Raw genomic sequence first — 14947 nt, forward strand, 5'->3', positions numbered from 1 at the left:
GGTCCCTTTAGGACTCTCTCCAGGGCAGCCGTGATGTCCCGGTTCCTCAGGCTATGATAAGGGGCTCAGGGTGGGGGGCACAACGGTGTAGAACACGGACACCGGCAGGTCCAGGGTCGAATCGGAGTCTGACACGGGCTTGAAGCCATAGAGGCGAAGACAGTGAAGATGGCAAGGTGAGGCAAGCAGGTGGAAAAGACTTTAGCCCGGCCCTCGGCAGCCAGTATCCTCAGTACGGCCTGGAAGATGTGCACGTAGGAGACAAAGATGGAGACGGAGCAGACGACACCTACAGCTACCCCCCCAGTGACACTCACATCGATGGCGACATGGTCCTCGGAGCAGGAGATCTTCAGCAGGGAGGGGATATCACGGAAGAACTTCTGGACGATGGTGAACCCACAGAGGCTCAGGGAGAAGGTCGAAGCTGAATACAACACCCCCAACAGCACTCCACTGAGGCAGGAGGCGGCCGTCATCTTTCCACAGGCCGTGTTTTTCATGATGAGCTCATAGCGCAGGGGGCGGCAGATGGCGGCGTAGCGGTCGTGGGACATCGCCGTGAGGACGAACAGCTCTGAAACAATGAACAGAGCCACTGAGAAAACCTGGGTGGCACATCACAGGAAGGAAATGGATCTACGATCGGTCCGGGAGATGACGATAACCTTGGGGACGGTGACAGAGATGAGGTCGAGGACGGACAGGTTCCTGAGGAAGACGGACATGGGAGTGTGGGGGAGCAGGTCAAGGGCAGTGACGGCAGCGATGAGGAGATTCCCCATCAGGGCCGCCAGGTAGATCAGGAGGAACAGCGTGGCGTGGACCAGCTGCAACCCGCAGACCTCCGAGAAACCCAGCAGGAAAAATGGAGATGTTGGGCACTTTGCGGGGACAGCATTGACTTTCAGCATGTGTTGAGGGAAGAGCCAAAGTTAGAATCCATTGATGAGATGAGTCAAGGAATTGACAGGACACTTGCTGGTGATTCTCTATGGAGAGGAAACAGTTATTGAATTCAAAATCATCTCCCAGTTCACCGTGGAGGCATTGAACATTTTTGGGGAATGATGTCGACTCCCTGCACTCAAGGGAGGGAAGACTTCAATTTAGAGACATTGATGTTGAGGGTGAAGGAATAAGACTAAATCAATCAATTCTACATCTACGGAGTACACGGTATTAGTACATTTTATCACTGCCCCCAAGAATCTTTCATTTTATTGGAAGGATCAAGCTTCAATCGGTGTATAAGCGGTATGCAATGTTGGGAAAAGCACAGGGAGTCAGAGGACCTGGGTTTTAATCCCAACTCAACCACTTGTCGCCTGCATAGCCATGGGAATGTGACTTAACTTCACTATGCCTCAGTTTTCTCAATAGTGAAACAAGGATTCGTTACCTGTTTTCCCTCCTACTTAATCTGTGAATTCCTGGTGGAACACAGGCTTTGTTCTACCAGATTGTCCTGAATCTCCCCCAGCACATAATACTTTGCTTGGATAGTAGTAAGCACTTAATAAATAACCGGAGTGTTATTTTTGGTTGAGGAGACTGAAACTAAAATGAATAGCGGATAGGAGAGGGAAGAGAACAAAAAAGATATTAACTTGACTGGTGTTAAACTTTTTCGGTGGTTTTACAGTCAAACAAGAAGTGCCTTTATACATACATTCATCCATTTAGTAGAGAGAGAATGAGCTTAGTAGACAGAAAGGCCTGGATTTGAATCCTGTCTCCACCCTTTCTTCGCTGTGAGACCTGGGGCCAGTCACTTACCTTCTCTGTGCCTCAGTTACATCATCTGTAAATTGGGTATTAAGACTGAAGGCACCATGTTGCGCATGGACTGTGTCCAGCCTGAGGAGCTTGTATCCACACCAGTGCTTAGTACAGTATCTGGCATATAATAAGCACTTAAGGATACCATAAAACAAACAACTAAAATAAAACCCGCATATTCACCTAGCTGATTCCATTTTCTGACATATCTGCATTCACACTTCAGAACAAGCACACCTCATCATTCATCTAGTCCTTTCCTAAAGCATCGCTCAGCCCACATTTCTCCTCTCCTCAACTTCCTCTCATGACAAGTTGTGTCTTTTCCCAAGGAATAGAAACTCACAATTACCTTGAAAGCTTTCTGCCCTATGACTGCATTTCGCCTCCTTTCCATCCTTCAACACGTCTTCTCAGCTCTCAAACCAGCTTTCTAGATTGTTAGTTGTTGTTGGAACTCCCTCTCTTATCGACTTAAAATCAGAGACCACAGTTGTTTCCGAATTCTGAGCACTGCTAAAATCCCCCCTCCTCTAACCAGGTTCCCCGATTAATTTTCTTGCCCTCTAATCCTACGTCACTTAACTCAAGCGTGAATCAACTCATTTCCATCATCATTTAGTAGAAAAAGCATGGACTACAGAGTTCTCACCTTGACTGTGAGCTCTGTGAGGGCAGCATACACCAGCAGCTCTGTTTCTATTGTACTCTCCCAAACATAGCTTAGCAGAAGTCAGAATAGTTAGGTTCTAATCCTGCCTCTGTCCCTTTGCTGCTGTGGGACCTTGGCAAGTGGCTTAATTTCTCTGGGCCTCAGTTTCCTCATCTGTAAAATGGCATGCACTAATTGCATATTCATCTTCCATTTTTCCCCCTCTAGCAGGGGTAACGGATGTGTCTATTATGGTGGAAGATGGATAGAACATGGGCTTGAGAATCAGAAGGAGTCACAAGGACCTGCGTTCTAATTCTTGTTCCATCTCATGTCTGTTGTGTGACCGTAGGCAGGTCATTTAACTTCTCTAAGCCTCAGTTACCTCATCTGTAAAATGGGGGTTAAGACTGTGAGCTCCATGTGGAATAAAGACTGTTTCCAACCTGCTTAACTTGCCCAGCGCTTAGGACACTGCTTGGAACATAGTAAGTGCTTAACAAGGTCTATTCTTATTCTTATTGTTATTATTATATTGTACAAAGTACAATACAACCAAGGGCTTAGTTCACACAGTAAGCACTCAATAAATATTATTCAGGATTGATTGGCTGATAGTAAATTATACTGTGTCAACCTGGCCCAGTAGGCTGGAAAACCCATGAAAGCAGGGATACAAACCTTTCCTACTATTTGTCTCCTCCCAACATTTGGGAAGAACTCTTACAGGGAGGACTTGCTGATAGTGCCATTGTCTGTCCAAGGCTGATCACATTCTCTCAGCCCTACCTGTCATTTACCCTCTGCTAGGGATTCTGGGACCCACTGAAGGCCAAAGTGACTGTCCCTAGTGCTGACATTTTGCCGGAGCACCGTAGCCTGGCGAGTAGTAGGCATGGTAGTGAAGTTTGAGGAGGAAGGAGGAGAGGTGTGTGATGGTTTGGGGTTACTGAACTGGAAAACACCTCCCCTCTTGCTAGCATCCCTGTCCCACTCAGAGCCACCACCCTGGTTCGAACCCCAACTTAGGCCCCAGACTGGTTCCATCTCTTCCATCCTCATCCTCATCCCCCGCTGCCTCTCCATCCCACTTACCCCGGTCACTCTAACAGGGGCAGTGTGGGGCTGGGGGTCGCTGACCTCTGCAGGGCCGGGCTGGTCTCCTCTTTCCCCTCAGACTCTTGGGATTGGTCATCCAGGAAGGCATAGAGAGGATCCCTCGATCCCTCCCGGCTCTCCTTTAGACCCTGAGAAGCTCTTCTGATGGGCCCCCATCCCTGTAGATAAAGCAGGAGCTGCTCCGAAGGGGATCCCTGGAGGATGGCTCAGGACCTTGCCGAGGGACCTCGTGGCCTGGACAAGCCGGGCACCCTATGGTCACGTCGTTCCTGAGGCTCTTGGGAGACAAGGACCCGCTCCTTAGAGCACTAACAGTGGTCCCAGCCCTCTAGCTTCCCATGGAAACAATGGCATCTGCATCCCAGCGTCCCAATGGCTCCTGTTTTCAACGACAGATTTTAGCCACTGTGAATGGTTTCACCTTTGTCTAATTCACAACCTGAGACACTCACTCTTTCAGTCAATCAGCCACCTAACTTTTTCTTATCCTTTCTATATATCAGGTACTATACTAAGTTCTGGAGTAGTTATAAGCTAATCAGATTGGACAGAGGCCATGTCCCTGTGGGGCTCACATCTCAATCCCCATTTTAAAGATTAGTGAACTGAGGCATATAGAAGTTAAGCGACCCTGCCCAAGGTCACACAGCAGACATGTTGTGGAACCGGGATCAGAACCCATCTGCTATTTGAATCTCAATCCCATGCTCTACCCACTAAGGAGCGCTACCTCTTCTGACTTGTCCTGATTGCAAATCCGTTGAAGCTCTGTTCATACTGACTGTATCAACTGCACTCTTGAATCGAGCATTCATTCACTTTCTCATTCCTCCCTTCTCTCCTTCCTCCTCTACGTAATTTATTCTTTGTCTATCTCCCCCATTAGATCATAATCTCCTGGAGAGCAGGGATAATGCATTTTATTCCTTTTGAACTCTCCTGAGAGCTCACTGAAGTGCCTTATATCCAGAATGTGGTCAATAAATACCATTGATAATAATAATCGTAATAATCATGACTTTGTTAAGCGCTTACTCTGTGTCTTGCACTCTTCTATGTGCTCGAGTTGATACAAGGTGATCAGGCTGGACACAGTCCCTGTCTCACATGGGGCTCACAGTCTCAATCCCCATTTTACATATGAGAGAACTGAGGCACAGAGAAGTGAAGTGACTTGCCCAAGGTCACATGGCAGACAAGTAGCGGGAGCGGGATTAGAACTCACTATCTTTGAGTCCCAAGATGGATGGATGGATAGATGGATGGATAGGTAGGTAAATGGTTGGAAAAAAGGATGAATGCAAGGAAGGAAAGAGGGATTGATGAGAGATGATTCAATCGTATTTATTGAGTGCTTACTGTGTGCAGAGCCCTATATTGAGCACTTAGTACAATTCAGCCATGAAGAGAGACAATCCCTGCCCCCGCTGGGCTTACAGTCTAGAAGGGGGGAGACAAACATCAAAATAAGTAAACAGGCATCAATATAAATGAATAGAAATATAGATGTAAAACAACAATAACGGAAGATCCATTAGAACTGTTACGGATTATGGAAGAAGACAGGACGATCTGGAGAAGGTATATTCATGGAGTCACTATGAGTCAGAAATGACTCGACAGCACTCATCAATAATAATAGACGCATACATATCACAACAAGTAAACAGGTAGTAATATAAAAGAATAACAAGTGTTGTAGGGGAGGGATGGGGGTAGACCAAAGGGAGCAGGTCGGGGCTATAAGAAGGGGAGGGTGAGCAAAAGAAAAGGGTAGGTCAGTCTGGAAAGACTTCCTGGAGGAGGTGAGCTTGCAGTAGGGCTTTGAAGTGGGGAAGTAAGATCATTTGGCGGATTTAAGGAGGGAGGGTATTAATGGTCAGAGGCAGGATGTGGGCCAGGGGTCGGTGGCGGGAAAGACGAGAATGAGGCCCAGTGAAGAATTTGGCAGCACCAGAGGAGCTGAGTGTTCAGGCTTGGATGGAGAAGGAGAGAAGGGAAGTGAGGTAGGTAAGGGCAAGGCGATGGAGAGCTTTGAAGCCAATAGTTTTTGCTTGACACCAAATCTATCATTCTCTTCCATGAACTTAGTATAGTGCTCTTCAGAGAGTGCAATCAATGAAGCACTCAATAATAATGATGATGGTATTTGCTAAGTACTATGTGCCAAGCACTTTTCTAAGTGCCGGGATGGATACAAGCAAATCAGGTTGGACATTATCCATTTACCTCATAGAGCTCACAATCTTAATCTCAATTTTAAAGTGAGGGAACTGATGTCCAGAGAAGTGAAGTGACTTTCCCAGTGACCCACATCTGACAAGTGGTGGAGCCAGGGTTAGAACCCAGGTCCGCTTGACTCCCAGGCCCGGGCTCTTTCTTCTAGGCCATGCCGCTTCCCCTGGGACTACAACAGTACAACATGTGCCAAACAGCGACAGAAGGGTCACAAAGACTAGAAATCCACATGGCCCAGACTCGTAGGTGATCTGTCGAGGGATTCTAGGGACTGAGAGAGATTCATGGACCAGCAGTAAATTTCCAAATATTCAGAATGGAGGCAAAGAACTGAGTTCAATCTCAAAGAAGAGAAAGAGTGGAAGGAAAAGTTAATGCCAAAACCAAATTGTTAGTCAATTGTATTTATTGAGCACTTACTGTGTGCAGAGTACTGTACTAAGTGCTTGGGAGAGTACAATATAACAATATAACAGACGTAGTCCTTGCCTACAATGAGCTTACAATCTACAGATGAGTTTACAGTCTGGAGACTGTATAACACGATACCCCAAATCCACGAACCCCTCTGAGTTTTCCATCATTTTTCTTTACTAGGAAGAATTTCTTAAATAGATACTTGATTAGCTCCCAAGCCCAACTGCTTCTGGGAAATTTTGGCCTATTGCCTTCTGGGAAACATATTTCCTTGAGTAAGTTTTTCACTATTTCCTTTCCCTATTTCCCTTCATTTCTTTAATTCTTCCTTCAGAGGAAACCTGATTTTTGACCACAGTGGTGCTCAAGGCGAGCCAAATGTATCCTTCATCATCGAGGGTTTTTGGTGCATGGGCATCTTCAGGGAAAGATGACGTGGATTAAAAGCGATGAATCTGATAGGTGCTTCCTATAGGCTTCTCTGTGGCAAATCAATCAATCATTGCTCGCCTAGCAATTTCCTCAGAGCGGCCTTCACATCCCGGTTCCTCAGGCTGTAAATGAGGGGGTTCAGGGCGGGGGGCACCACGGTGTGAAACACGGACACCAGCAGGTCCAGGGTCGGGGAGGTGTCTGATGGCGGCTTGAGGTGACAGAAGTTGGACGTCGTGAGAAACACGGTGACCACCAGGAGGTGGCACGTGGCAGGCAGGTGAAGAAGGCTTTCGACCAACAACCAGCAGATGCGATCCTCAGCACGGTAGAGACGATGAAGGCATATGACACAATGATGGAGACCAAGCACATAAAATCCAAACAGGAACCAATAGCAACGCTCACATCGATTATGACGTGGTTTTCGTGGCAGAAAATTGTTAGCAGGGAGGGAACATCGCAGAAGAACTGTAGGAGGGTGATGTAAGACCCTCAAAGGACAGGGAGCAGGTCGAAGACGAAAACAAGACTCCAAACAGACTCCCGGTGAGGCAGGAAGCGGCCGCCATCTTCCCACAGGCCCCTCGGTTCATGACGACCTCTTAGCATAGTGGATGGCAGATCGCGATGTAGAGGTCGTAGGATATCGTCGTGAAGATGAATATCTCTGAGTCGGCAAACAGAATCACCAGCAAGAGCTGAGCAACACAGACGGAGATGGAGCTGCAGTCGGTCAGGACGTTAAGGATGGATATCGGGACGGTGACGGAGATGAGGCAGATGTCGAGGAAGTACATGGGGGTGTGGAGGCGCCGGTCAAGGGTCGTGACGACAACGATGAGGAATTTCCCCATCAAGGCCGCCAGGTAGACGAAGAGGATCAGAGAGGACTGGACCAGCTGCTGCTCCCGGAGCTCCGGGAATCCCAGCAGGATGGAGTCTGTCTTCACGATGACATTGCTCATTTTCTGGAAATTGACCTTGACTGCCTAAGGATATTTAGAAAATATAGGGATAAGAATAATAGTCCAGAGAAAAATGCACAACAGAGGAGAAAGTCTTTCGTTTGGAGGGAATCTCCGGGTTTTTTATGATAATTATTCACATACACTATGTGCCAGACACTGTACTAAGCACTGGGTAAGATAGAAGCTAATCAGGGTGTTCATCTCCTCCAATCAACCTGCCTAAGTTCACGACAGTACTGAAACCATTCCTGACTCCTGGAAGTCTATTCCATTTTCAAATATCTTCCAGGATTTTGGTCACATAATTCTACATAATTGGAGGAGCAGCATAGCCTAGTGAAAAGAGGATGGTTCAGGGAGTCTAGCGGACCTTGGCCTTAGTCCCAGCTTCGTCAATTACCTACTAAGCGACCTCAGGCAAGTCACGAAACTTTTCTGTTCTTCAGTTTCGGTTTAAATACCTATAAAATGGGGTTTAAGACGATGAGCCCCATGTGGGACAGGGACTGTGATTATGTTATATCATATCTACTCTAGCACTGATTATGGTGACTGTTACATGGTAAGCACCTAACAAATACCACAATTATTATCATTACGGAAGAACGGGAAAATTCCTGTTGTATACTGGACTTATATTGAAATATTCCGTCCCTGACCCTCACCTTTCCCTTGCTCCTCTCCGGTGTCACCAGGCCTGTCTAGGGCTAGGGAGCAAAGACCTCTGCTGAGAAAGAGGCTCACTCCATTTCGTCGTCCTTGGGCAGCGGCGACAGGAAGTTCTGGGCGAGAGGTGAGAGCTGTCAGGATCCTCCCTCGCCCTCTCGGCTCTCCGGCTGGCTGCTCCATTCCCTCAGACGATGGTGGGGTTATTTCATGGGGGATTCCTCATGGGAGGACGGACCCGAAGCTCCGCTGAGACAGGTGACCGTCGGGAATCTTGGAAAGCCTGGTTCGTGGGCTCTCTGTGGTCCCGGCCCTCACAACCTAAATAGCTAGTCACTACCATGTGATACCCACTCTGGGACTCCTTCCTGGAAAGACGTCAACGGACTAATGATCACTCCACAGGTGGACCTGAATGGAAACTGATAATAATAATAATAATAATAATAATAATAATAATAATAATAATAATAGTATTTTCTAAGCTCTTATTATGTGCCAGGCACTGTTCTAAGCTTTGGGGTGGATAAAAGGTAATCAGGTTGTCCCACACAGGGCTCACAGCATGGCTCAGTGGAAAGAGCACGGGCTTGGTAATCAGAGGTCTTAGGTTCTAATCGCGGCTCTGCCACCTGTCTGCTGTGTGACCTTGGGCAAATCACTTAATTTATCTGAGCCTCAGTTACCTCATCTGTAAAATGGGGACTAAGACTGTGAGCCCCACGTGGGACACCCTCATCACCTTGTATCCTCCAATCGCTTAGAACAGTGCTTTGCACATAGTAAGCACCTACCAAATGCCATTATTATTATTATTACTATTATTATTGTTATTATTATTCATCCCCATTTTACAGATGAGATAGGTAATGCCCAGAGAAGTGAGTGACTTGCCCAAAGTCACACAGCTGGCACGTGGCGGAGCCGGGATTAGAATCCACGACCTCTAACTCCCAATCCCATGCTCTTTCCACTAAGCTACGCTGTTTCTCCATGAGGAAAATAATGAGGCTGGATTTCCAAGCTTACCAGCTCTACCCTGCCAAAGCTGTTTAGCATGGGATGCCTATCACTGACCTGATGACATAGGCAGGTCTGAGGGAGGAAGCTGGGAAATTGGAAAAAAATCCTCAGTCCTCCACCTAGTTCTGTTCCAACTTTGCTGGCTGGGTCCTCAGCCTTCCATCCTGTAACCTTGGAGTCCCTCAAGGTTCAGTTCTGGATCCCTTTCTTCAGCTACTAGTTGATTCATTTCCCCCATCATCACTAAACTCACCCCTCGAAGCCACCTCCAGTCTGTTCAAGTAGCCAACTGGGATCATGGGACATTGTGTCCCCCTGCTTGATTGTGAAACATTGTGTCAACCTGCTTCCATCTCCCCCCACCCCCAACCCCATAAGCGACCTTCTTTGAGGAGCCCCCCCACCCCACCCCTTCCTGGTACGAACCTGACTGATTCCCCCCAGCTCCCCTCCCCGGGGAAAAAGGCCCTTGTTATCACCGAGTTACTTTAACTACAACCCCATTCGCAACTATTCAGCCAACCCATGCTATTTGGCTGATCATTCCCCTCCCCAGGCATCTCCTTCCCCATGATATCATCACCTGCTTATTTTACTACTATCGAATGTTAATTGTTAACGGCTGTCAATGATATCATCACCTGCTTATTTTACTACCATCGCATGTTGTTAACTGCTCTCTGTGATGTCTTCATCTACTTATTTTTGCCATCACATATTAATTCTTATTTGCTCTCTGTGATATCATCATCAGCTTATTTTACTATTGCCATAGCATGTTAATTGTTAACTGCTCTCTATGATGTCATCAACTACTTATTTTATTATTGCTACTGCATTACTTCTACTGCATGATAATTGTTAACTACCCGCTGTGCTGTCATTTACCTTGCTGATCTCTCTATGAATTATCAATTCCCCTGATCCCAACTGCCCTTCTCATTCCTCACCTTCCACTTCCCCACTTCCACCCAGCTCTTTCCCTCGCTTTCCCCCACCCAGACCCCTCCCCATCACCCCTCCCCAGAATCCCTCTGTACCAGCGCCAACCCTCAACTTCTCCCTTCTAACGCCCTCCCTCCCCTCCTCCCCGCCCCCAGCCATCCCAGTTCTCCTTTCTCATCGCCACCCCTTTTTCCCCTCTCCCCACCCAGGCCCCCGCCAACCCATCCCAATCCAAAACCTCCCCACACCTCGCATCCATCCTACTCCCTCCCCTTCCTCCACAGTTGCTGCCAAGTAAGGGCTCTGGAATTTCCGTTTCATCCTGGACCTATTGCTTTCGAGCTTTCTACTCCTCCTCGCCCTAACCGAAACATGGCTCATTCAGGATGTCACGGTCTCTGCTGCTACTCTCTACAGCGGAGAGAGCAACTACTCTATCCAAATCCTTCTCGACCTCTCAGCTGTCTTCGCCACTGTGGACCACCCCCTTTTCCTCAACACGCTATCCAACACGCTATCCAACACGCTATCCAACCTTGGCTCCGTCCTTTCCTGGTTCTCTTCTTATCTCTCCTGCCGTTCATTCTCAGTCTCCTTTACGGGCTTCTCCTCGTCCCTCCAACCCCTTACTGTAGGGATTCTTCAAGGGTCAGTTATTGTTCCCCTTCTGTTCTCTATCTGCACTCACTCCCTTGGTGAATTTATTCACTCCCACGGCTTCAACTATCATCTCTACGCTGATGACATCCAAATCTGCATCTCTGCCCCTGCTCTCTCTCCCCAGTTCAGGCTCGTGTCCCCTCCTGCCTTCAGGACATCTCCATCTGCATGTCTGCCCGCCATCTAAAACTCAATATGTCCAAGACTGAATTCCTTATCTTTCCTCCCAAACCCTGCCCTCTCCCTGACTTTCCCATCACTGTGGATGGCACTACCATCCTTCTCGTCTCACAAGCCCGCATCTTTGGGGTAATCTTCGACTCCGCTCTCTCGTTCACCCCACACATCCAATCCGTCACCAAAACCTGCCGGTCTCACTTCGACAACATCGCCAAGATCCGCCCTTTGCTCTCCATCCAAACAGCTACCTTGCTGGTTTAATCTCTCATCCTATCCCGACTGAATTACTGCATCAGCCTCCTCTCTGATCTCCCATCCTTCTTTCTCTCCCCACTTCAGTCTGTACTTCACTCTGCTGCCTGGATCATCTTTGTGCAGAAACGCTCTTAGCATATTATTCTCCTCCCCAAAAGCTCCAGTGGCTGCCTGTAAACCTATGCATCAAGCAAAAACTCCTCACTTTCGGCTTCAAATCTCTCCATCACCTCGACCACTCCTACCTCTCCTCCCTTCTCTCCTTCTACAGCCCAGCCCGCACCCTCCGCTCCTCTACCGCTAACCTTCTCATTGTACCTCGTTCTTGCCTGTCCCGCTGTCGACTCCTGGACCACGTCCTTCCCCTGGCCTGGAATGCCCTCCCTCCACACATCCGCCAAGATAGTTCTCTTCCTCCCTTCAGAGCCCTACTGAGATCTCACCTCCTCCAAGATGCCTTCCCAGACTGAGTCCTCTGAGTCCCCCTTTTCCTCTCCTCCCACAACTACCACATCAGTATTTCCCTGTCGCCCTAAGCGCTTGGATACTGACAATCTCCCTCATTATTCGTATAGACGTAAGATAATACTATATTGCTTTCCCCTACCTGAATTTTATTTTAGTGTTTAAGTCCACCACTAGATTCCAAACTCTTTAAGAGCAAGACTCACGCCTACCAACTCTATCATATTTTTGCATGAGTTTAGTATAGTGCTCTGCACACAGTAACCACTCAGTAAATACTGCTGATTGGTTGATTGAGATTCAGACTAGGGGTGTTCATTTTTAAGCATATGAGCGCAATGTCATGTGGTTGCTAGGAAAGGAGTCTTCTAGACTTTGAGCTCACTGTTGGGTGGGGACCGTCTCTATATGTTGCCAACTTGTACTTCCCAAGCGCTTAGTACAGTACTCTGCACACAGTAAGCGCTCAATAAATACGATTGATTGATTGATTGACTGAGTAGTTCGGGAAGAAAATAATCATTCCTTCTTTCAATCCATTGTATTTCTTGAGTGCTTAGTGGGTACCTTGCATTTCCCCTATGTAAATCTAACAAGGATCGAGGAAAGATATCTAAATCTTGATCATTAAGAAGAGCCTTCTCAGACACAGTGGCACACATCGGAAAACCTTCCCTGTAGAGACTCTGCCTTTAGAAACGGAGGACGGCTGTAAATCTGGACAAATCTGTGCGCATTCGCTCTTGCAAAGACTAGGATCATTGGCAAGGAGGAACAGACATTTTGTGCCAGAGAGGGAGCTGGGGAGTGTAACCCTTAGGACCCTCCCCAGGGCAGATTTCACAACTTTATTCCTCAGGCTGTAGATGAGAGGGGACTGAGGGCGGGGTGTACCACGGTGTAGAACGCCGACGGCAGCAGGCCCATCTTAGAGGGGGAGTCCGAGGGAGGTAGCCGAAAATCCCGATAGAGAAAAAGCAATGACGAAGGCGAGGTGGGGCAGGCAGGTGGAGAAGGTTTTGGCCCGGCCCTCGGTGGCCGGTATCCTCAGCACGGCCCAGAAAATGCGGATGTACGAGACGACGATGAGCACGAAGCAGATAACGGCTAACACTACCCCGGTGGTCATGCTCACGTCTGTGGCGGCGTGTATTCTTCGGAGCTGGAGATCTTCAGCCAGGCGGGGACTGGGGGACGACGTTGTAGCCGCAGAAGTACATGGAGAGGGTCGAAGCTGAAAATTAGTCTCTAATCAACCCCACGCCCAGCCAAGCCCAGCACAGCCCAAGGACGCTGCGACCATCTTCCCACAGGCCCCTCGGTCCATCAATCAATCAATCAATTAATCGTATTTATTGAGCGCTTACTGTGTGCAGAGCACTGTACTAAGCGCTTGGGAAGTACAAGTTGGCAACATATAGAGACAGTCCCTACCCAACAGTGGGCTCACAGGCTAAAAGGGGGAGACAGAGAACAAAACCAAACATACTAACAAAATAAAATAAATAGAATAGATATGTACAAGTAAAATAATTAAATAAATAGAGTAATAAATATGTACAAACATATATACATATATACAGGTGCTGTGGGGAAGGGAGGGAGGTAAGATGGGGGGATGGAGAGGGGGACGAGGGGGAGAGGAAGGAAGGGGCTCAGTCTGGAAAGGCCTCCTGGAGGAGGTGAGCTCTCAGTAGGGCCTTGAAGGGAGGAAGAGAGCTAGCTTGGAGGATGGGCATAGGGAGGGCATTCCAGGCCCGGGGGATGACGTGGGCCGGGGGTCGATGGCGGGACAGGCGAGAACGAGGCACGGTGAGGAGATTAGTGGCAGAAGAGAGGAGGGTGCGGGGGGGGGTTGTAGAAGGAGAGAAGGGAGGTGAGGTAGGAGGGGCCCGGCCTTGAAGCCGAGGGTGAGGAGTTTTTGCCTGATTCGCAGATTGATTGGTAGCCACTAAAGAGTTTTGAGGAGGGGAGTTACATGCCCAGAGTGTTTCTGGACAAAGACAATCCGGGCAGCAGCATGAAGTATGGATTGAAGTGGAGAGAGACACGAGGATGGGAGATCAGAGAGAAGGCTGATGCAGTAGTCCAGACGGGATAGGATGAGAGCTTGAACGAGCAGGGTAGCAGTTTGGATGGAAAGGAAAGGGCGGATCTTGGCAATGTTGTGGAGCTGAGACCGGCAGGTTTTGGTGATGGCTTGGATGTGAGGGGTGAATGAGAGAGCGGAGTAGAGGATGACACCAAGGTTGCAGGCTTGTGAGGTGGGAAGGATGGTAGTGCCGTCAACAGAGATGGGAAAGTCAGGAGGAGGGCACGGTTTGGGAGGGAAGACAAGGAGTTCAGTCTTGGACATGTTGAGTTTTAGGTGGCGGGCAGACATCCAGATAGAGGTGTCCTGAAGGCAGGAGGAGATGCGAGCCTGGAGAGAGGGGGAGAGAGCAGGGGCAGAGATGTAGATCTGGGTGTCATCAGCGTAGAGATGATAGTTGAAGCCGTGGGAGCGAATGAGGTCACCAAGGTAATGAGTGTAGATGATGACGTCGTAGTGCAGGGGGAGATAGATAGCGGTTTAGCTGTCGTAGGAAATCGTGAGGGCGAAATACTCAGAACCCGCAAACAAGATCCACAGAAAGAGCTGAGTGACACAGTGTAGGAAGGAGATGCAGTTATTGTTCAAGGAGTTGTGGATGGACTTGGGGACATGGCGGAGATGAGGCAGAGGTCGAGGACGGACAGGTTCTTGAGGATGAAGTACGTGGGGGTGTGAAGACGCCGGTCGAGGGCAGTTTTGGCAATGAAGAGGAGATTCCCCATCAGCTCCGCCAGGTGTAACAGGAGGATCACAAGCTGCAGCTGGGCAAGCTGCAGCTCCCGGACTTCCGAGAATCCCAGGAGCAGAAGTTCTGTCTTCAGGGTGACATTGTTCATTTTCTGGTAATTGACACTGACTGCCTAAGGACATTTAGAAAAGATAAGGAGATTAAACTAGGGACAAGGATAATAATCCAGAGAAAACTGCACAGAGGAGAAGGAAATTTGGGGGCTGGAGGGAAATCTCAGATATTTGGGGTTTAATGGTATTTGTTAAGCTTTTACAGTGTACCAAACATTATATTAAGCACTAGGATAGCTAAAAGCT

Source organism: Tachyglossus aculeatus, assembly GCF_015852505.1.
Source record: "Tachyglossus aculeatus isolate mTacAcu1 chromosome 12 unlocalized genomic scaffold, mTacAcu1.pri SUPER_6_unloc_2, whole genome shotgun sequence".
Taxonomy (NCBI): domain Eukaryota; kingdom Metazoa; phylum Chordata; class Mammalia; order Monotremata; family Tachyglossidae; genus Tachyglossus; species Tachyglossus aculeatus.